Genomic DNA, 24,096 nt, shown 5'->3' with positions numbered 1-24,096 from the left:
ATCATATAAATCATGCATGCCACGTAGTCACACATTTATTTAAGACACTAAACCTTAATTAGCCCTCCCGACACGCTAATTAAGACACTAAACCTTATTAACATTTTTGGGACGTTACACCTATCCCCTCCTACGTAAAATTTCGTCCTCAAAATTTACTTGAATAACTCGGGGTATTGATTCTGCATAGCTAACCCTAGTTCCCAGGTCGCTTCCTCGACCCTGCTATTCCTCCATAGGACTTTGACTAGAGGGATCATCTTGCTCCTCGGAAGTTTATCCTTTCTGTCTAGGATCTGAACTGGTCGCTCCTCATACGACAAATCTTTCTGTAGCTCCTCATATCCCACTACGTGGGTCATATCTGAGATGTACTTCCGAAGCATTGAGATGTGGAATATATTGTGAACTCTTGATAATGATAGTGGCAAAGCAAATCTATAGGCTACCTGCCCGATCCTCTCCAGGATCTCAAAAGGTCCTATAAATCTAAGGCTCAGCTTGCCCTTTTTCCCAAATCTCCTTACCCCTCGCAATGGCGAAACTTGTAGAAATACGTTGTCCCCTACTTGGAACTCCACGTCCCTACGCTTAGGATCAGCTTAGCTCTTCTATCTACTCTGCGATGTGAGCATTCAAACTCGGATCTTCTTAATAGCTTCATTAGTTTTCTGAACCATCTTCGGTCCCAAATACTTCCTCTCCCCCATCTCATCCTAATGAATGGGCAATTTACACTTCCTTCCATACAACATCTCGTATGGAGATACTCCAATCGTTAATTGATAACTATTGTTGTGCGAGAACTCAATCAATGGGAGGTACTTAATCCAAGACCCCTCGAAGTCTAGAACACATGCTCTAAGCATGTCCTCCAATATCTGAATTGTCCTCTCAGACTGTCCGTCTGTCTGAGGATGAAAGGTTGTACTAAACTTAAACTGAGTTCCCATAGCCTTTTGCAAACGACCCCAAAACTTGGAGGTAAATATGGGATCTTGGTTTGATACTAAAGACTTTGGAACCCCATGGAGTCGTACAATCTCCCTCACATACAACTCGTATACTGATCCACAGTATAGGTCGTTCTCACTGGCAGAAAGTAACTTGACTTGGTGTACCTATCTACTATCACCCACAACGAGTCATGTTGCCCCACCGTTCTGGCCAGACCTCCTACAAAATCCATGGTAACATCTTCCCACTTCCATTCGGGAATACCTAAAGGTTGTAACAACCTTGCTGGTCGTTGGTGTTCAACCTTTACCTGCTGACAGGTTAAACACTTGGCTATGTACTCAACCACGTCCTTCTTCATCCCAGGCCACTAATACAAAGTCCGTAGATCCTGGTACATCTTCGTGGTGCCTGGATGAAGTGAGTATGGTGTAGTATGGGATTCATCAAGAATCTCTCGTCTAATACCCATATCCATCGGAACACAGATTCGACCCTAATACCTTAGTAAATCCGACTCTAAAATGGAATAATCCTTAGCCACTTTAGCTAGAACATTCCCCCTAACCTCCTGCAACTGCGCATCACCCATCTTGTAATGCCCCGACTAATTCTAGACCTCGGACCATTAAAAATTACTAAACATAACTACTATTTTGGAATACATACATACATAAAATATTAGAACTTTATTAAAAATCCAAAATACGGTACGAAATACAAAATAAGGTATCGGTGCCCATTGTTTAGTACATAAAACAAAAAAACATAAACTTTAATCAATCGTTTAAATACTAAGTGTGAAAATACATAAAACATAAATTAAAAGACTTTAAACAACGTCATCCTCGTTCTTCCCGCAATCCATTCAATCCATCCATCCCCAATACACATGCCAAGCTGCCACGAATTTGTCCCGCCTTCCAAGTTCATTTTCCTGCACCATCTAAAATAAGAGGAGTGAGCCTAAAGCCCAGCAAGGAAAATCTACTAAAAGCATATATCATAAATCATAAGATTATATCATAAAACACATGACGTAAAAACGTATATCATATAGGAATACAATATTAATGGCCATTAACTCATTGTCGTATCATGTGATAAAACCATCTAGGTCCTCAGTCTACTAATCGAGGTAGGTTAGATCACAAAATAGTAAATGATAACCCATCTAGGTCCTCTGTCTACTAATCGAGGTATGGTAAATCATAACTCAAATCCACGATAATGATAAAAATCTTGGGGTTTGCTATCTATGCAACTATAAGCCCCAAGTGACTACGAAACAAATTTATGCATATATACATAGCACATATCATAGCATATAAACATATCATAACACATCATATAAACACATATAATCTAACCTATTTTCCTTACCAAAAATCGAGATATAGGAGACAAGAATGAGATTTGAACACTCCTAAAACCAATAGTAAAAACCATGAGTTTATGAAAAAAAAAAGATGAAAAAGAGAACTAAACCATTAAGATAAAAACTTACTGAAAAACCTTAAGTTTCAAGCAACTTAAACACCTAACCAAAAGTCATAATAATGAGTTCGGATCTGAAAGAAAAATGGAAGAAAATAAAAGAACTATGATGGATTTAACATGAGGATAAGAATACCTTGGATGATCTAGAATTCCCATCTACACCTCAATACTGAAAAGTCACTCTATCTTACTTCCCAAGTGCTTAGAAATGCTTAGATTGGAAAAGCTTTTAACCAAAAACCCAAGTGTTTTCTCTCTAAAGTATTCTTAGCAGCTTGGAGGCTCTGAAGAATACTTGAATGATGAGTGAAATGGCTGAGTATTAGGTCTTATTTATAGAGTTAAAGGAGTGAAACTAACCCTTTTTAAAAATAATAAATAAATGAAAAATAAGTAAAAAGATTTGAATTTTTGTTTCAATAGATGCCCAAAACTCGGTCAAAAATGTTCAAGAGCAAGTCCAAGTGGTTGGGGGTTGTTTCTAATTTAAATCCACAAAATTTCAAAAATGTCTCTAGGAGCCGATATATCACCTACCCTAGGTGATATATCACCCTTACCTATGTCTCGTGCTTTCGTGCTTTCGTTCGTGTGAAGTCGACGTGTTTTCCGTATCTTCCGTAGTTGATATATCGGCCCCTATAGCTGCAATATATCGACATACGTTGATATATCAAACATGTTTTTGCACTCTTTCAGCATATTTTGAATTTGTTTAAACAACTTTTACTGAGTAAAACATGATCCTAATAGCTATTGGAAGGTTCTAGAGCTTCTAGATTTATCCTTTATTAAATTATTCATCCAAAATGCTTAAATCCTTAATAAACATGCCTGTGACAAGTGTCACATTCTTATTAATTCTATATAAACCTTAGTTTATAATAAATAATATTTCTAGGACCAGCTATACTAACAAACCTTATGTTATAATTAATATTTATAAACTATAGGTTAAACTTATAAAACCCATAACTATTTCTATGAGTTTCCAACTAATTCCCGGCTTGAACCAATATCCACGAAAACTAACATACTACTAGCTACTACTACTACTATCTAACTAAGTAAAATTACGAGACACTACAATTCTCCCCTACTTAATAGAATTTTTTCCCCGAAATGCCAAACAATTCCAGATACCGTGCTAAGATGTCTTCCTCCCACTCCCACGTTGCCTCCCTTTCTGAACTATTACTCCATAAGACCTTGACTATTGGAATACTCTTAGACTGTAACTCCTTCATCCCCTTCTCTAGGATGATAACCGATCATTCCTCGTAACTCAAGTCTTTCTAGAGTGTTATCGTGTCGCACTTGAGGACGTGAGATGGGTCTGACTCATATCTACGCAGCCTGGAGATGTGAAACACATCGTGGCTATCTGCTACAGCTCACAGTAGGGCTAATCTATATGCAATTGCTCCCATCTTGTCCAATAACTCAAAAGGACCTATAAAAAGGGGACTAAATTTTCCTTTCTTCCCAAATTGCTTCACTCCTTTCACAGGAGATATCTTTAAGAAGACTTGATCTTCGACTTTGAATTCCACATCTCGCTGCTTGACATCTACAAAACTTTTCTGTCGGCTCTGAGCAGTGAGCATACACTTTCTAATCAGCGCCACTGCATCTTGAACCTCTCTAATAGCTTCGAGTCCAAGAAGTTGTCTTTCTCCTACCTTATCCCAATGTAACGACGATCGACGCTTCCTTCCATAAAGTAACTCATAGGGTGCCATAACAGTCATTTACTGGTAGCTATTGTTGTAGGAGAACTCTATCAGTGGAAAATACTTACTCCACGATCCTCTGAAGTCTAGTACACAAGCGCATAACATATCTTCTAAAATTTGTATGGTACGCTCGGACTGACAGTCTGTCTAAACATGAAATGTCATACTAGGGCTGAACTTGGTACCCATGGCTTGCTGCAAGCTTCCCCAAACTCTCAATGTAAATAACGATCCTCTATCTAATATTATGATCTTAGGGATTCCATTCAATTGTACAATTTCTCGAACATAAATGTCTGCGTAGTGGTCTGTAGTGTACTTAATCTTGACAGGCAGGAAGTGAGCTGACTTGGTTAGTCTATCAACCACTACCCAAGCCGAGTAATGTTTTTTATTTGTTAGTGGTAATCCTATCATGAAGTCCATGGCTATGTCTTCCTATTTCCATTCTGGAATACTATGCGGTTGCAATAAGCCTGCAGTTCGCTCTTGTTCCGCTTTTACTTGCTAGCATATAAGACATTTGGACACATATTCTGCTACGACTTTCTTCATTCCCAGCCACCAAAATAGTGTCTTAAGGTTGTAAGTCATCTTGGTCGACCCCGGGTGAACTGAGTATGGGGTAGTGTGTGCCTCTTCTAAAATCTCCATCTTAATTCCATGGTCATTTGACACACATACCCGACCCTTATATCTCAAGAACCCCTATTCTAATATAGAGAAATTTGTGGCCTTGCCTTCTTTGACTGCAACCATATATGTTACTAATGTGTCATCATGCCCTTGCCCGATCCATATACACTCTAATAGATTTGACTGGATGGACAAGTTAGCCAGTTGACCAATGACTACTTCTATTCAGACATTGATCAGCTCTTGTTGTAGCGGCTTTTCTATTCCAAATAATGCGGCTAGATTTTCGTAACTCTTCTAACTTAGCGCATCTACAACTACATTCACCTTTCCTGGGTGGTATAGGATTTTTCAGTCATAATCCTTTACTGGTTCTAACCACCTGCGTTGCCTCATATTGAGCTCCTTCTGTGTGAAGAAATACTTTAAGCTCTTGTGCTCTATATAAATCTCACATTGTTCTCCATAAAGATAGTGGCACCAGATTTCCAATGCAAAGACCACCACTGCCAACTCCATATCGTGTGTTGGATAGCGTTGCTCGTATTCCTTCAGCTGCCTTGAGGCGTAGGCTATCACTTTGTCATTTTTCATCAGCACAACCCAAACCTTGCTTCGACGCATCACAGTATACTACGAACTTTTCGTTTGGTGTCGGTACATAAAGTGCTGGTGCTAAGCATAGCTTATCCTTGAGCAACTGGAAACTCTCTTCACATCTATCCGTCTAGTTGAACTTTTGTTGTTTCTGGGTCAAGTTGGTAAGCAAAGCGGCTATCTTATAAAATCCTTCTACAAATCTTCAATAATAACCTGCTAACACGAGAAAACTTCTAACTTCTAACGCATTCTTAGATCTTGGCCAATCCTTCACAGCCTCTAGCTTAGCTGGGTCTACAGAACTCCATCCTTGGATACTATATGGCCGAGGAACGCTACTTGTGAAAGCCAAAATTCACACTTCTTGAACTTGGCATAAAGTTGATGCTCCTTTAGTCACAATATTGTCAATCTTAAATGTCCCTCGTGCTCGACTTCGTCCTTGGAGTACACCAAAATATCGTCAAGGAACAGTACAATGAATTTGTCCAAGTAATCCTTGAAGACCCAATTCATTAAGTCCATAAATGTGGATGGAGCATTGGTAATACCAAAAGACATAAGTAGAAACTTGTAATGTCCCTATCAAGTTCTAAAAGTTGTCTTTGGTATATCCTCTTCATGTACCTTGAGCTAGTGATAACTGGACCGTAGATCAATCTTAGAAAACACGGTCACTCCTCGAAGTTGATCAAATAAGTCGTCGATTCGGGGTAGTGGGTACTTGTTCTTAATCATCACCTTGTTCAACTGACGGTAATCTATACACATCTGCATGCTTCCATCCTTTTTCTTCACAAATAGAACCAGTGCTCCCCATGGAGAATGGCTTGGTCTAATGAAACCCAAGTCTAAAAGTTCTTGCAATTACGTCTTTACCTCCTTCAGTTCATTTGGTGCAATCCGGTATGGTGCCTTTGAGATAGGCTCGGTTCCTGGTACTAGTTAGATTGTGATGTCTATTTCTCGAGTTGACGACAACCCTAGTAAGTCATCAGGAAATATTTCTGGAAATTATTTTATAATGTGGACGTCTCCAACCTTTATTAGTGTTTCCTTTGCCACATCCATGACGGTTGCTAAGAATGCGTGACATTCTTTCTCTATCATCCTTTAAGCTTTGAGAGATGAGATAAGTGGTGTCCGTAGTCTTGAAACCTTTCCCAAAAAACTTAGTTTTTGACCGTCAGGAGTTTCGAACATCACTTTCTCACGTCTACAGTCGATAGTTGTGCCATGCCTTGCTAGCCAATCCATTCCTAGTATTACATCGAAGTCTATGATTTCTAGCTCTATCAGGTCTCCTTCTAGTTCTGTGGCCTTGATTTTGATCGGTACACCTCGTACTGTTCGTGATGACAGGACAACTTCGCCCAAAGGCAATTCTATCACAAACCTAGTTCTAAATCTTTCACAAGGTTTGTCTAATTTCTCTATCATTCCTAACGAGACATACGAGTGTGTCACTCCCGAATCAAACAATATTGAACATATATTATTGAGGATAGGAATCTGACCTGTGACCACTTTGTTACTAGCTTCGGCTTCTCCCTGGGTTAAGGGAAAGACTCTGGCTGGAACCATCTTGTTGTCCCTCTTTCCTTCTTGTTTGAGTTGTGGACATTCCTTCTTCTGATTACCTTCCTGGCCATAATTGTAACATCCCTTGGTGTTTCCACGACACTCCCTACATAACTTGATCTATTATTTCCATTGCTATTATGTGCTCTTTTGTCATCATCGGCCTGCTTACTATCAGGATGCTTCCTCTCCACTTCTATAGCCATTTCTAAAGCATCGGCGTAAGAAGTGGTTCCAGGATTTGCTAGCTTAAATCCTAGCTCAATCTTTGGTCTGAGTCCTCTGGTGAACTTGGTGACCCTCAAGAAATTAGTTGGGACAACCTCTGGTGTGAACTTGGCTAGTCGATCGAACTATTGAGCATACTCGACTACCGAAAAAGTTGCCCTACTTCAGATTGGTGAACTCTTCTACCCTCGTAGCGATGACTTCTGAGTTATAGTACTTCTTGTGAAAGAGCATCCATAAATCTAGTCCATGTCATGGTGGCGACGTCATCAGTTTGCTATACTAAATCCCACCAGATTCTGGCATCCTTCTTCAAAAGAGACAAAACGCAAGATATGCGATCCACATTGCTGAGGTTCATGTGTGCTAGGATCAGCTCTACATTCCTGAGCCATTCTTCTGCCTCGAAGGGGTCGGTTGTCCCTTCAAAGTTTGGAGCGTGCTGCTTACGAAAACGCTCATAGACTGACTCTATGTACTGAACTGGATAAGGTGCATAGTTTTCCATCAGCCAACCCTCATATGGACCTACTTATTGGGGTGATTGAGCCGCTTGCTGAGGCTGTGGTTGCGGCTGAGGCTGGGGCTAAGTCTGAGGCTGCAGCTGAGTCTGCTGTCGTTATTGCTGTAGCAATTCTTCCACTTGTTGATGTAGCCTGAAAATCTCAGAAGTGTTGTCAACCAAAGGCGGTGCATTTCTGTTGGCAGCAGCATTGGTAGCATGTGTTCCCCTTATTCGAACTAGAGGGGCTTCGCTAGTCTCGTTGGCTACACTAGAGGCATTGCTGGCTGTGCATGCATACCTTCTAAGCGACATCTTCAACAAAGTTCTAACAGTCGAGAAAAACATGTTAAAACTTACCCTAATAGGTTCTAAGGCAAAACTTAGTCTAAGCAAACATAACTCGGGCCTATCAGTTATGATTTCTTATGAAAAATTATGTAAGCCTTCTTTATAACTAAGCCATCTTTAGTATTTTCTAAGTCTCTTTCTAACCATCCTATATGACTAAATTCTCAGACTCAAAACTCGTCGCTATTTCAAAGTTGACCATATTGAGGGATGGTTGGGATCAGTAAGATCGTTCCCACTACTATGGCCCCCTAAACTCTCAATACAGAACCCGGTCCATTGATTTGTATCCACCCTCACTGAACTTAGTCATTATTTATTGAATTTATTATTTGTTATGATTGTAAAAAAAAAACAAACTCATGCATGTCATTCAAAAATAACAATTTATTCATTTGCAAAAAGGTTTTCACAAAGTACAATCATAAAAATAAATAAATAAATAAACTAAACTAAAAATAACTAGGGTAGATCTAAAAATCAGGATCTTCTACATCTGACCCTTCATCTAGCATATCATCATCTATTTCTTCATAATCATCATTATGTTGAGCCTCAAAAATACCTCGGGGAATATTCATCAAGATATTATGCTTTTGTTTATTTGTGAATTGAAATTCAAACTTAGAGGTGAACCTTAGTATAAGAAAATAAAATCTCATGGCTACAGGTAAATCATCCTCATCATCTATAGTCTCCGATAATTCTTCTAATGTTGAAATTACAGAAGGAAAATCTTTAAAAAGCCTAATTACTAGGACATATTGTTCCATAGCTCTCATCAAAATTTGCTTAGTAGTTTGAAGGTGAACTATCACATTGTTAAATAGGATCAATCTTTGAGTGATTCTTTCTAACACTCCTATTGTATTCCTTGGCTCTCTAATCCTTTTCAATGCCTTAATGGCTTAGATATCATGATAGGTTAAGGCTTCATCCATTTTAACTGAAAACATAATGGCTAAAACGTTAGCTATTAACATAAACATAATAACCATAATATAAACACTTACATTGGCGGTTAAATCCAGAGCTTGTGCGTGTGTATCAAGGAGAACTTCATGCATATGAACTATGTCTCTGATACAAACTGTAATGCCCCGACTAATTCTAGACCTCATACCATTAAAAACTACTAAACATAACTACTATTTTGGAATACATACATACATAAAATATTAGAACTTTAGTAAAAATCTAAAATACGGTACGAAATACAATATAAGGTATGGGTACCCATTTTTTAGTACATAAAACATAAAAACATAAACTTTAATCAATCATTTAAATACTAAGTGGGGAAATACATAAAACATTAATTAAAAGACTTTAAACAACATCATCCCCGATCTTCCCGCAGTCCATTCAATCCATCCATCCCCAATACACATGCCAAGCTGCCACGAATTTGTCCCGCCTTCCAAGTTCATTTTCCTGCACCATCTAAATTAAAAGGAATGAGCCTAAAGCCCGGCAAGGAAAATCTACTAAAAAAATATATCATTAATCATAAGATTATATCATAAAACATATGATGTAAAAACGTATATCATATAGGACTGCAATATTAATGGCCATTCACTCATTACCGTAGCACATGATAAAACCATCTAGGTCCTCAGTCTACTAATCGAGGTAGGTTAGATCACAAAAATAGTATATGATATCCCATCCACGTCCTCTGTCTACTAATCGAGGTAGGTCAAATCATAACTCAAATCCATGATAATGATAAAAATCTTGGGGTTTGCTATCTAAGCCACTATAAGCCCCAAGTGACTACAAAACATATTTATGCATATATACATAGCACATATCATAGCATATAAACATATCATAACACATCATATAAACACATATAATCTAACATATAATTTAATTTACATACTTATAATGAATGGAATTTTTTTTATAATTCTGCATTATTTTAAACAGCTAATCCTAGATCAATTAAATGACAAAAGACTAATTCCGATAGTGAAGCCCATCTGTAGCACTTAAGATTGGGCCAAATTGGTCTAGACATAACTAATAGGCTTGTAAAGGATGGTCCTTTAAGAGAACTATCTATTGGATCTCTCACTGTCTGTGAATCCTGTCTAGAAGGCAAAATGACCAAGAGACCTTTCTCTTCTAAAGGTTCAAGAGCTACAAAATCACTTCAGCTGGCACATATGGATGTTTGAGGTCCACTTAATGTACAAGCAAGAGGAGGATATGTATACTTCATCACTTTCATTGACGATTATTCAAGATATGGTTACCTATACTTAATGCAAAGAAAATCTGAAACTTTTAAAAAGATAAAAGAATTTCAAGCAGAGGCTGAAAAGAAATTAGGTAAATCACTAAAAGTTCTTCGATCTGATTGAGGAGGAGAGTACTTGGATTTTGAATTCGAGGACCATCTGCGTGAGCATGGTATTCAATCCCAACTCACATCACCTAGAACGCCACAGCAAAATGGTGTTTCAGAAAGACGGAACAGAACGTTATTAGATATGGTTAGATCAATGATGAGTTTCTTGTCATTACCACTTTCATTGTGGGGCTATTCGATTCAATGTGCTATGTACATATTGAATGTTGTTCCATCTAAGTCTATCCAAAAGACACCCATGGAATTATGGAATGGTTGCAAACCTAGTTTACACCAATTTCGAATTTGGGGGTGTCATGCACACGTGCTTAAAGGAAAGACTGGGAAGTTGGAATCACGCTCAGAAGTGCGCATGTTTGTGGGATATTCCAAAGAGACTAGAGGTTGAATATTCTATAGTCTAAAAGAAAATAAAACATTTGTATCGACAAATGCAACTTTTCTTGAACATGACTATGTTAATAACCACAAACCTCGCAGTAAGGTTGTACTGGAGGAGATGGTCTCAAATGAAGTTGCAAAGTCACCAGCAACAATCAATGAAGAACGGCAAGAGGAAACTGCTAGTTCTCATCAGAATAGTAGAGAGCCTCGTCGTAGTTGGAGGGTTAGTAAGCAACCCACTCGCTATGAATAAGAAGTTCAAATGCGTGTGTATGACACAAACAAAGATGATCCATTGACATTAAAATATGCGATGAATGATTCTGACAAGGACAAATGGCAAGAAGCCATGAACCAAGAAATGGAATCAATGTTTTCCAATTCTGTCTGTGCTCTTGAAGATCTACCTGAGAATATCAAACCCATTGGTTGCAAGTGGATATTCAAGAAGAAAAGAGAAGCGGATGGGAAAGTAAGAGACTTTCAAAGCAAGGCTTGTAGCAAAAGTCTATACATTGAAAGAAGGGGTTGATTATGAAGAAACATTTTCTCCTGTATCCATGCTAAAATCTATTCGTATACTCTTGTCCATTGCTGCGTGCATGGATTATGATATTAGTCAAATGGATGTCAAAACAGCTTTTCTAAATGGCTACCTTGACGAAACCATTTACATGTCTCAACCTGAAGGGTTCAAAGTAAAATGTCATGAGCAAAAATTTTGCAAGCTTCTAAATCTTGGAATCTTAGCTTTGATGATACAATTAAAATGTTGGTGAACCTTGTGTCTGTAAACAAACCAAAGATGGTGTAGCAGTATTCCTCATTCTTTATGTTGATGATTTATTACTGATTGGAAATGACGTAACATCATTATCAAAGGTAAAGAACTGGTTAGTTGAACAATTCCAAATGAAATATTTGGGAGAAGCCAGGTATGTTCTGGGCATTAAAATTCTAAGAGATAGACAGGACAAAACTTTGGCACTGTCTTAAGCAACTTTTATTGATAAGGTGCTAGAACGCTTTAATATGCAAAACTCCAAAAAGGGTGATATGCCAACTCGTTCTGGAGTATTCCTTTCCAAGGAGCAGTGTCCCAAAACACCTCAGGAAGAGGAAGATATGAGATAGTATCCCTACGCCTCAGTGATAGGCGGTCTAATGTATGCCATATTGCGTACAATACCTGACATTTGTAATGCAGTAGGGATAGTCAACCGTTATCAATCCAATCATGGATTGATTCATCGCATTGCAGCGAAGAATATTCTCAAGTATCTTAGAAATACTAGAGATTATATGCTTGTATATTTAGGTGGAGACCTGAACCCCACTGGTTACATTGATTCTGGTTTTCAATCAGACAAAGATAGTCGAAAATCAACTTCTGGATCAGTGTTTACTCTTGGAGGAGGAGCAGTAGTCTAGCGAAGTATTAAACAAATCAGCATTGTAGACTCCACCATGGAAGTCGAGTATATAGCAACTTGTGAAGCAACTAAGGAGGCTATGTGGCTCAAAAAGTTCTATTCCGGTCTGGAAGTACTGCCAGATGTGGATAAGCCACTAGTCCTATACTGTGACAACAGTGGGGCAGTAGCCAACTCAAAGGAACCACAGAATCACAAGAGGGGAAAGCACATCGAAAGGAAGTATCACTTGCTTAGAGAGATAGTTCATCGAGGAGATGTTGCAGTTATGAAGATAGCTTTAGAGCATAATCTTGTAGAACCTTTCACAAAGACTTTATCCGTAAAATCTTTTGAGGAGCATGTAAGAAACATGGGAATGAGGGAGATGCCTCATTTTCTTTAAGGCAAGTGGGAGAATGTTGGGAATTGTTCCCTAAAAGCATATGTAGTAGACATTGTTTTAAGAAATAAATAAACAAATTGAATTTGTTATGCATATATTTTATGGACTATATTATTCTATGATAATATTATGTAAATATCAGAAAAATTCCTAATTTTATATATGTGATCTCAAACACGTATTGGTACGGGAGGATTGTGTTTGAGATAAATGAACTTGAATAGTTCGCAGTAAAATAAAGTTATGGAATCTTTAGAATAATTACTGCAAGTACGGTCCACTAGTATTATGAATACATGTGATCTAGATCCGGATCACTAGTGTAGTAGGACACTTTAGTGGAGGTACTTTATGTATTAGAGAATATATAGAACTGGACCAGATATGTTTATTAATACTTAGTTAAATACCTTTTCGAAGTATTAATTAAATATATCAACTGATGATCATATACAAATAGATCTTAATCCTAAAGTTACTATGAACTCTTGTTTATGTTATATGAGTTCTTTGATTCACTCGTTAGGGTCTGTCAGAATGATAAGGCTAGAAACTTTTATTTTTGGGAACTCATTAATGTAAATGGCTGAGGACATAGTATACAGATATGGAATCTATACCTTCTCGCAAGAGATTGAATAATGGTTCTCTTATGGGTTGACTTTTGGGACTGAAAGGTTATTGAGCTCAAATTCATAATTCAGTTATGAATTAACCTTCACTAGTAAAGTCAATGGTACTTAAGGAAACAAGAGAGAATTAAAAGGGTAAAACGGTAATTTTATTCCTGATTAATTATGAACCATTATTAGAGGGTTAATTTGTATGTAATGATTATATCAATTGACACTTTATTGTTATAAAGTACTCAGTAAATGAAATGTCTATAATTAGAAGAGTGTAGTCTCATATTTATAGTGGAATAATCATGAGATTAATAAATTAAGATTATTTAATTAAAGAGTTAATTAATTATCATAAATTTATTAGAGCTTGGAATTATAGGTTCATAGGTCCCCACAGCGGCTCTATCAACACTATTCAGGGTAAGAGTTGATATAAAGGAAAAATGGTCAAAAGACATATTTACGAAGAAATTTGTTCTTCGGGCGAAATATGCAATTATATGATAATAGTGATTAATTAATTTCAAATTAGTTGTAATTAAAAAAATTAATTAATATTTAATTATTATATCATTTTTGAAATTATGTTAATAATTAAATTGATTTTCGAAAATTAATTAATTATAATTTTCGAAGTTATAATTAATTAAATATTTAATTTTAGAAATTTATATTGATTTTGATTAATTGGTAGAATTAATTAAATATCTTTATTTGAGTGGGAGATAATAATCTGATAAGTTCAAATAGATTTGAATTTAAAAGATAGATATTTATTCAAATAATTAATTATAATTGATAATTATTTAAAAAGATATTTAATTTAAATTTGAATTAGTTATCAGGTTGTTAGATTTTTTCTAACAAGGTAGTTTGAATAAATAATTATATAAAATATAAAAATCAAATATCCCTAAAATTAAGGGTGGTACATGACCACACACAGTCCATGGACTGTGTGTGGCATGTACTGCATGATTTTCAGGGATATATTTTTCAATTTTATTTAATTAATTAATTAATGGAAGATTCAAAAATTAGTTTTTGGATTTTTTCATTAATGAGATAATTAATTAATTAAATAATAAATTGTAAATTTGTTACATATTTATTTAAAAAAAATTAATATTTTCTATTTAAGTAAGACTTATCAAAAAATATATAGTAGAAGTCTTTCGCTCTAAATAAGAAAATAACATTATTTTTCTATCTCTCCCTGAAAAAGATAAAGAATCAATCTCAGGCATTTTCTCTTGATCTCATGTGTTGAGTACATCAAGTAGAATCAGAAATTAACCATCCTTTATTCTCTAAATGCCCACACACTTCTTGAGGTGTTGAGAACGCTGTGGAAGATCTTGATGTGAGTACTTGGGAGCAGCTTGGATAGGAAGATCGTTCTTATTACGAAAATATAGCAAGGACACTAGATAGGCTGCAAGAGGTATGATTTCTATCCTTATCTTGCTTATGATTAATGTATGTAAATTAATGGATCCGCATATTTAATGGTAGTCTAAATATGTTACAAAATTATACTCTGGGCCAACCCCACCACCATTTTGCTGGGCATTAGGAAACTTTTTCCTAACAATTGGTACCAAAGTGGTCATTAATCTATGCATACATTAACTACTGTGTGGGCATAATATGCATTCTTATGTTATTGTAATATATGTGAATGGATGGATGTATGTATGATTATAGTTTATTCTTAAGGGTCGTTAATTATATGGTGTTTTGGGTTTAGGAATTGTTCTTCAAATTCTAGATAAAAAATGTAAGCCATTTTGGGGCATAGGAATTTTTTGTAATTTAAGTTTCTGCATTAAATTATTCAAAAAAATTCTGTAAGGCCCGAGCCCCGGGTTTCGTACCTTGAAGCCCGAGCCTCACCCAGTCGTGCGCCTGCGCCCCTGGGCACCTAGCCAGTTGGCCCAGCGTGCCCCTGCGCCTACACCAGCCGCGCACACCTACGCCCCTACGCCTGCCAGCCTCATGCACCCATGCCAAGCCACCAGCAGCAGCCCGTGCGCCCCAGCCGCACCTCCCAGCTGCTTGCCTCCTGCCCCATGCCGAGCCTTATGCAGTCGCCCCTAGGGTTTCTAAACCCTAGGGCTTGCATCAATGTTATTCATTTAAATTATGGGCCTAATTAATTTTAGCCCATAATTAAAATTATTTTATTTTGAATTAATTGTATGAGCCCAAATTCAAAATTGGGCCTAATAACTTATCAGGCATTAAAACCCAAGTTAATTATTCTTAAATTTTGTTTAAGATAATTAAAAGTTATTTTAATTCAAAATTAAATGAATAATTGGCTTAATGGATCAAGACTACTTGTGAAGGCCCAAAGTTGAAGATAGAGATCTCTTTAGGTCTTATTTAGTTTCTTACATTTTTGTGTATATTTTGCAAGTATTGTAATTTTCTAGAAATACCCAAGACACCCGGCCTGCATTTTATTATTTATTTAGTTATTATTTATTTATTTAAATGTTTGAATGTGATTAAATTGTTTAATATTTTATCATGCATTTTTGACATGCCATACATATAACCCACACAGTATTTAAAAGTATGCACGCATCTCATATGAGTAGAAACATGCCTTAGGATTGTCCTTTGTGATTATATGTTTTATGTGATGGACCATATAATAATACGTCTAGTTTTAACTAGTTCAAGAGCGAAGATAGATTTTTAAAGTTGTTTAATTTCTAGTATATAATAAAATTGTTTTTATTAAATAAATAAATGATATTCCTAGTACTTATAGAAAATTAAAATTGAATTAATTAAGGCATAGTTCTATAATTTTAATTTTGCTTAATTGGATTAATAATTATTATAATATCATTTGGTAAAAATAGATCACTTTATTTTTACAAACCAATTAAAAAGCATAGGATGTTTTGAGAAAACACATATTTTAAAATAGTGAGTGGGAGAGGGAGTTATGACAATAAGTCCCATGGTCTCCCATTATTAATTAGCATCGAGGTAGCATGGAGAGGGCCTCGCGGCACCATTGCTTGTGTCCCCCTAAGGAAGGCTTCCGACTGTGTTATTCTCAAGGAAAACTTCTTTTTCAAGAATAGGATTTAATGATGTATTTCAAGTTTGACTAACCCTAAGGCACACTCTTGAGTTAAGCCATTGATCTAAAATAATGGGTAACACTCACAAGGTACATTAGGCTTTTCGAGCGAACTAGTGTATTCTTGACCAAACAAGCAGTTGTTTATAAGTCAAAAGAGAAATATTGATTTAAGTTTTCACTTATAAATTTGAAAACTTGTCTAAAAATTAATTTGGAATTAGTCTGACCTACCCTAAGGCTGGTCCTTTAATGTTCTAATTAATTCATCGTGGAATTAGTAATTAATTTGTATGTGTTCTTTAATTGTTGCATTCATGCATCACGTTTACTATTCTGAAAATTACTGATATTTATTATAGGCATAAATTCATTTTTGTTTATTTATTTATTCCCAGCAAAGATGTCTATTGGTGAATTACACACCGATGCTTTTCTCAAATTTTTGGTTTTCGAACCTAAAAATATGCAACACTGGTTTTGAGGTATTTTGATCATATTTTCTTATAAGAAGTTGATGTCAACTGTCTTTAACAAACCTCCAACAGAACCACCTTTGGCTACTAGCTATGAAGCAGAAGAAAAATATACGAATTGGATGAAATCCGATCGGTTGGCACGTTATTGCATGCTTTGAATCATGCCTGATGAAACAAAGGAAAAATATATACACTATGACTCAGCCCATGAGATGTGGCAAGCAATGACAAAGGAAGTCTATGTCGAGTGTCATCGTTTGTATCAAACGAAAAATGTAAATGAGATTTACATATATTTTTTCAATTTTGAATAGTAGATTCAAATACTATGAATAGAAAATTCAAAAATTTTGGATAATAGATTCAAAAATATATGCCACTAATATATTTTTCTTTGTTTTTCCTTTTGCAGAGTCAAAACCCTGAAAAGGAGGAAGAGACTGATGAGGAATTTGATAGCAAGTAAAGTTGGAGGAGTTGGAGAGTAGTTTTATTTAGAAATTTTATTGTTAGTTGAACAATTTAAAATTTTTTATTTTGTTTTAGAAATTCTAGATTTCTTTGAACAAAGAAAACTACAGTCTAGAAATTTTGTTTATTATTAGTAATTTTAATTATTAATGTTTGGAAACTTATTTCTGTTTTTGCATAACATTTATTTCTTTTATTAATAAAGTAGTTATTATTTAAAGAAATTATATATTTACTTGTATGCAAATGCTTTCGGATAAACATAATTTACATACTTATAATGAATGACATTTTTTTATAATTCTGCATTATTTAAAACAGCTAATCCTTGATCTATTAAACGACAAAAGACTGATTCTGATAGTGAAACATATCTATGGCACTTGAGATTGGGCCATATTGGTCTAGACATAATTAATAGGCTTGAAGGATGGTCCTTTAAGAGAATTATCTATTGGATCTCTCCCTATCTGTGAATCCTTTCTAGAAGGCAAAATGACCAAGAGACATTTCTCTGCTAAAGGTTCAAGATCTACAGAACCACTTCAGCTGGCACATACGGATGTTTGCGGTCCACTTAATGTACAAGCAAGAGGAGGTTATGAATACTTTGTCACTTTCATTGATGATTATTCAAGATATGGTTACCTATACTTAATGCAAAGAAAATCTGAAACTTTTGAAAAAATTCAAAGAATTTCAAACAAATGCTGAAAAGCAATTAGGTAAATCACTAAAAGTTCTTCGATCTGATCGAGGAGGAGAGTACTGGGATTTTGATTTTGAGGACCATCTGTGTGAGCATGGTATTCAATCCCAACTTACAGCACCTGTAACGCCACAGCAGAATGGTGTTTCAGAAAGACGAAGCAGAACGTTATTAGATATGGTTAGATCAATGATGAGTTTCTCGTCCTTACCACTTTCATTCTGGGGCTATGCGATTTAATGTGATCTATACATATTGAATGTTGTTCCATCTAAGTCTATCCAAAAGACACCCATGGAATTATGGAATGGCTGCAAACCTAGTTTACACCATTTTTCGAATTTGGGGGTGTCCTTCACACGTGCTTAAAGGAAATACCGGGAAGTTGGAATCACGCTCAGAAGTGTGCATGTTTGTGGGATATTCCAAAGAGACTAGAGGTTAAATTTTCTATAGTCCAAAAGAAAATAAAGCATTTTTATCGAAAAATGCAACTTTTCTTGAACATGACTATGTTAATAACTACAAACCTCATAGTAAGGTTGTACTGGAGGAGATGGTCTCGAATGAAGTTGCAAAGTCACGAGCAACAACCAATGAAAAATAGTAAGAGGAAGCTTCTAGTTCTTGTCAGAATAGTAGAGAGCCCCGTCATAGTGGGAGGTTAGTAAGCAACCCACTCGCTATGAACAAGAAGTTCAAATGCTTGTGTCTGACATAAACAAAGACGATCCATTGACATTAAAAGATGCGATGAATAATTCTGACAAGGACAAATGGCAAGAAGCCATGAACCAAGATATGGAATCAATGTATTCCAATTCTGTCTTGGTTCTTGAAGATCCACCTGAGAATATCAAACCCATTGATTGCAAGTGGATATTCAAGAAGAAAAGAGGAGCGGATGGGAAAGTAAGAGACTTTCAAAGCAAGGCTTGTAGTCAAAGACTATACATAGAAAGAAGGGGTTGATTATGAAGAAACATTTTTTCCTGTAGCCATGCTAAAATCCATTCGTATACTCTTTTCCATTACTGCTTGCATGGATTATAAGATTTGGCAAATGGACGTCAAAATAGTTTTTCTGAATGGCTACCTTGACGAAACCATTTACATGTCTCAATCATAAGGGTTCGAAGGAAAAGTTCAAGAGAAAGAAGTTTGCAAGCTTCTTAGGTCCATCTATGGACTCAACAAGCTTCTAGATCTTGGAATCTTAGATTTGATGACACAATTAAAACATTTTGTTTTGAACAAAACGTTGACGAACCTTGTGTCTATAAACAAATCAAAGATGGTGTAGTAGGGTTCCTCGCTCTTTATGTTGATGATATGTTACTGATTGGAAATGACATAACATCATTATCAAAGGTAAAGAACTGGTTAGCTAAACTGTAAGCACTGGATAACCAAGACCGTTACATTGTGTGTTTATAAAGGTGCAAGACTTGCTAATCAAGTCATTTAGTTAAAATTGTGACACTAAAACCATAATCGAACTAGGGATAAAAGATTTTGGTCATAAAATATAAATTTCATTTAAATAAACGTTTGATACATAGGATCCCAAAAAATAGGGTTAAAGAACAGTTTACAAAATTTCAAAGGTTATGTACAACCACAAGCCACTCTAATGGCAAAATAGGCATTTTAGGTTCTCATGTCCCTGCACCATCCCTCGGTAGTGGCGGCCAAGCAGCCGACTATGTACATTTCACCCCCAGAGCTCTCCAATTCAGGGTTGGCCCAGCTTACCCTTGCCTTTACTTGCACCACGTAGCACCCGTGAGCCAAGGCTCAGCACGAAAATCATAATACACAGTATAACCAACAACAGTAATCAAATAATTCACAAAACATTAATCAGATATTCAGCAGACCACTGCGTTCACAAAATCAGTGATATCAATCAACAAATCAACAATCTATCATCTAGGTAATTAACATGCCATAATCATCATATCAACAACAATAACACAATAATACAATTCCCAGGGTCGGCGCCCATAGGTCGTACCCTCTATTTATCCCACTGACTCCAGCTCACTTAGGCCGAGCTCAGTGATTATATAATTAACCTCAGCTACCAGTGGCCGAGTTGCGTCTTGTACGCAAATATCAATTCCGACACTCTTAGGCCATTTATTTCATGCTCATATGGCATAACACAATCATACAACATTGTATACAAATATAAGGAACCCTTAGTCCCAACATAGCCACACCACGGGTGTAGTTTTCTTACCTTTGACTCCAAATGGAGGAAGTGAACTGGTTCTGAGCATGATTCTTAGCCTCGAGCCTCAATGATAAACCTAGTCACAAGGGTCATTGATATCTATCAACTTCCAATCAGAAATAAAATATCTAGGGAACAAAACTAGCCTCCGGGACCTCAATTTCTACTGAACCGGGTAGTAGAAATTGACCTGAGCACCTAGGTTCGAACCCTCGAGCCCTAACAATTCTTAAAACACCTCCAAGGCCAAAATTCATAGGTGGGTCGCTACTTGGCTCAGCAAGTCCCGACTTGCCCCAAGTCAGAGAGCAAGCTCTCAAGCCAAAGGGGAGGCGGGTCGCGACTTTGCCAAGCAAGTCGCGGCGAGCCCTCAAGTCAGAGAGCACTCTTGGCCACACGCGTCGTGACGCCCCCAGGCTGGGTCATAGCGTGCCCTGTGAACCCAGAGAAAACCTAGGTTTTCTCCTCCTTCTCCCAACCAAGAACACCTAAGTTTGCCCAGAATTTTCCCCACTTACTCTTTCAATTTAACACCAATTTCAGCTACGAATTAGACCCATATTCACTTATTTTTATCAACTAATTTCCCAATAATTAATACAGAGATCACACCTTAACTCAGACATAGAAATCACAGAAATATCCCTTAATCACTGGCCTAATTCAACTAAAATCCATACCCCAATTCAGTTGCAATCTTTACTTTGAATACCCAAACTCTATCTAGCAAATCAAGTAAAAATTCAGAGTTGAAAACTAAACTTATTACCTCAAATATAGTTGTCTTCTCCTCTGAACTTCCAGGTCCAATACCCAGCTAAATTCTCCTTCAATTCCCTTCTGTTTTCCTCCAAAAACTCCCAATCCAAGCTTAGCATCAAACTTCAACATGGAGAAAAGAGAGAAAGAGGGAGAGTGAGTACGTGAGGGTGAGAGAGAGAGAGAGCTTTCCCTTTTTCTTTCTTCAATATTTCCACTGCCTTCCATAATAATCTAAGAAAACCTTATTATATCCTTTACTAACAAAATGACCATTTTACCCCTTCCAAACAAAACTAACCTTTAACTTAATCTAGGGGTATAATAGTCATTTGTTCCCAATTCCCACTAATTCCTCAAGTGTTCCTAATATTTACCACTTAAATCCCATCATCCAATTAATCACCAATTATTTACTCAATGTCTAATAATCTCCAATATATTTCCTAAATTTCCAAAAATACCCCCAGGCTCCCTCGAGTCGGGTATAAATCCCCGTCGTGACAATTTCGCCAAACCGCTCACTAGGATCGTCTCAAGCCATATGTTGCAAATATATCCACATAATAATGCGGTCTCAAAAATTTACCACAAATAATCACATTTATGCCCTCAACGGGCCAAAATTACAAATATACCCCTATAAGCGAAACAGGGCCCACATGCATATTAAGACTCATAAACATGCATTTCACATATCCATATAATCATATAAGCATGCTTATCACATAATCATGCATTTGATCTTTTAAATCACACATAAACAAATCATGCCCTCCCGGCACACTAATCAAGACCCTTAAACTTGATTAGTGATTTTGGGCCTGTTGACTGTGTTTTTAGCCAACGACGTGAGAACGTCAAATATGACAAACCTTCAAGAGAATATAAATAAGACAGACAATTTAATCAAGAAAAGTAAATAACACACAAGATTTTTATAGTGGTTCAGCCCCGATCAGTCGGTAATAGCCTAATCCACTTAGAGTTGTGATTATAGATCTGTACTCAAGATCAGATGGACTGAGCCAACTGAGTTTCTTCAGTACAGATTGCAAAAATACAAGAATCCTTTCAAATACCAGCACTTTCTCTCTCTAGAATACTCAGACCCAAATTTTCTCTCTCTAGAATACTCAGACCCAAAAAGAAGAAGAAGAACCCCTCTTTAATCCCATAAGCCCTCTATTTATAGGCTTAGGGTCATACATCTGATATCCCCTAGAATTGGGATATTTTATTACATTTATTACATTTAAATTACAAAAAACATTCAAAATGTAACGAAACCCCCCATTTGTGAGAAGAATGAGAGATTTCCGCGTATCTTGTTGAAGCTGTTTCTGGGAATCTTGACTTAGTCCCCCTCTAGCTAGTTGATTGATCCACCTCACTTCCACTCTGGTCGATCATACACATGCTGGTCAGACATACACCTGCTCGTAGGACTTGTGCATGGTGGTAGGACATGCACTCCTCTCCTCTAAGATGGCACTCTCCTCTAGCATGCCATGTCTCTATTTGGACAACCATGCACTGGTTGGACATATACATAAAGACCAAATTCTTGGGCTCTCCTCGGACCACATCCTTGGGGTCTCCTAGGACCACCCTCTTGGGGTCTCCTCGGACCACTCTCTTGGGTTCTCCTCGGATCAAAGTCCCTTGGGCTCTCCTAGGATGCACTCTCCTTAGCTCTCCTAGGATGCACTCTCCTTAGCTCTCCTCGGACCACACCCTTGGGATCTCCTAGGATGCACTCTCCTTAGCTCTCCTAGGACCACACCCTTGGGGTCTCCTAGGATGCACTCTCCTTAGCTCTCCTAGGATGCGCTTGGCTTGGTTATGACATCTTTCAAGCAGTCCAAATTCTTCGTCAGTCTACCGGGTCACTTTATCACAACTCTGAGGAGTCAATGTATTTATTGACTATTAATGTGTCTTGTACTGACCATGTACTGCCATTTTTCACCTCTATTACCAAGTCATCAATCTCCATTTTTGGGGATAACAGGGTCGTTACAACTATCCTCTCCTACTGAGAATTTTGTCCTCGAAATTTACCTGAATAACTCAGGATACTGATCCTGCATTGCTGACTCAAGCTCCCAGGTCGCTTCCTCAACCCTGCTATTCCTCCATAACACTTTAACCAGATGAATCGTCTTGTTCTATAGAACCTTATCTTTCCTGTCTAAGATCTGAACCGGTCCCTCCTCATAAGACAAATCTAACTGCAATTCCAAGTCTTTATACTTCAAAACATGTGTAGTATCTGAAACGTACTTCCGAAGCATAGATCCGGATCGCTAGTGTAGTAGGACACTTTAGTGGAGGTACTTTATGTATTAAAGAATATATAGAATTTTACCAGATATATTTATTAATACTTAGTTAAATACCTTTTCGAAGTATTAATTAAATATATCAACTACCGATCATATAGAAATAGATCTTAATCCAAAAGTTACTATGAACTCATGTTTATGTTATATGAGTTCTTTGATTCACTCGTTAGGGTCTGTCAAAATGATCAAGCTATAAACTTTTGTTTTGGGAACTCATTAATGTAAATTGTTGGGGACATAGTATACAGATATGGAATCTATACCTTCTCGCAAGAGATTGAATAATGTTTCTCTTAAGGGTTGACTTTTGGGACTGAAAGGTTATTAAGCTCAAATTCATTATTCAGATATGAATTAACCTTCACTAGTAAAGCCAATGGTACTTAAGGAAACAAGAGATAATTAAAATGGCAAAACGGTAATTTTATTCCTGATTAATTATGAACCATTATTAGAGGGTTAATTTGTATGTAATGATTATATCAATGGATAATTTATTGTTATAAAGTACTCAGTAAATGAAATGTCTATAATTAGAAGAGTGTAGTCTCATATTTATAGTGGAATAATCATGAGATTAATAAATTAAGATTATTTAATTAAAGAGTTTAATTAATAATCATAAATTTATTGGAGATTGGAATTATAGGTCCATAGGTCCCCACAGCAGCTCTATCAACACTATTCAA

This window comes from Humulus lupulus, chromosome 7 (assembly GCF_963169125.1).
Source record: "Humulus lupulus chromosome 7, drHumLupu1.1, whole genome shotgun sequence".
In the NCBI taxonomy this organism is placed as follows: Eukaryota; Viridiplantae; Streptophyta; class Magnoliopsida; order Rosales; family Cannabaceae; genus Humulus; species Humulus lupulus.
Note: the sequence above shows the minus strand (reverse complement) of the source record.